The sequence below is a fragment of the Lotus japonicus genome, chromosome 6 (genome assembly GCF_012489685.1).
Source record: "Lotus japonicus ecotype B-129 chromosome 6, LjGifu_v1.2".
In the NCBI taxonomy this organism is placed as follows: Eukaryota; Viridiplantae; Streptophyta; class Magnoliopsida; order Fabales; family Fabaceae; genus Lotus; species Lotus japonicus.
In genome coordinates, this window is record NC_080046.1 from 16,326,252 (window position 1) to 16,327,668 (window position 1,417).

Sequence of the window (1,417 nt, forward strand, 5' to 3'; positions counted from 1 at the left end):
CATCACAATACCGGTGAAAAAGATTCATTGTCATATTCACGTCCATTATTACATTGGAGACATTTAATATTTGCTGAAAATTGAGTTTTGATAAGTGTAGCGAGAGTAGTAAATATGTCATAAACATGAGATTTCTTGCTAATCAAACGTCCATAAAAAATCAGTGTGATCATCCAAAAACAAAACGTAATAACGATGACCAGCAATGCTTAAAACAGGAGACGTCCATAGGTCACTATGCCAAATATCAAATGGCCTCAAAGTAATAGTTTCAGAGGAACTAAAAGGCAACCGAACATGTTTTCCTAAAACACAAGAATTACAAACAGAACTAGAACGCGAAGGATCACAAAAAATAAGTTTATTATTCCTAAGGTGATTTAAAGCTGAAGAAGCAGGATGACCAAGTCGATTGTGCCAGACACCAGAAGTAAGACCAGAAAAATGAGAAGGAACGAGTGATTGGGTAGACGTCGCCGAGGTTGTTACATCTCAGGAGAGGCATCCTCGTCTGGAAGTCATACACCGAGAATCCAAATGGATCAAAAGAAACATAAACATTATTGCCAGTAGTGAGTTGTCGCATAGAAACTAGTTTTTAATAATTCGCGGAGTGTGCAAGACATGGTTGAGTGCTAAAGGTTTGTGAGGGGTAGGAATAGAAGTGTGTCCCGAACCCGAATTGGAATGCCCTGATCACTACCAACTATCAGTTTCTGATTTAAATGACTTAAATTAGAATAAGACGTGAGAGTACCTTGAGATGTCGCAGTATGGGACGAGGCGCCGGTGTCCATATAACACGTGTTGTCTAGAGGAGTCAAGGATATGGTGTGCATGGCAGAAGCAAAATCAGTGGGTGCTGGAGAAGCAGCATCGGTGTAGGCATGTGGACGCTGACCTGGAAAGCTGGCTTGCTTCGGAGGACCCATAAGATGCGACCACTGAGATGTGGGGTAAGGACAAGGAGGCATGCCCCAAGGGAGAGGAGCCCAACCCTAGGGATTCCAGGATGCATACGGAGGTGGGTTCAATGGTGGAGGAGCTGCAGCAGGGGAACTAGAGGAGCCAGATGAACCAGTGAAGCGAGAACCACCTTTCTTTTTAGGTTTACCAGAACTACCCTGAGAATTGCGACTGTGCCCTGACCCAGAACGATTGTTGGGAGTGACCCTGATTGTTGTGGGTGGCGGTGCTCTGCTACGAAGAGTCATCAGAACCCCGTGGATTGGAAGCAGAGGTGTGCAGAGCAGTTTGAGAGGCAGTGCCCTGCATCTTGGTGAGACCAAATTCCTCAAGAATCAGCATGGAGCGGGCCTTGAGGAAAGAAGGCAGAGGCTCGCTCTAACGGATCAGGGTTGCAACACCATGGAAAGGCTCAGAAAGACTATAGACTAACTGGAGAACAAGAAGATGA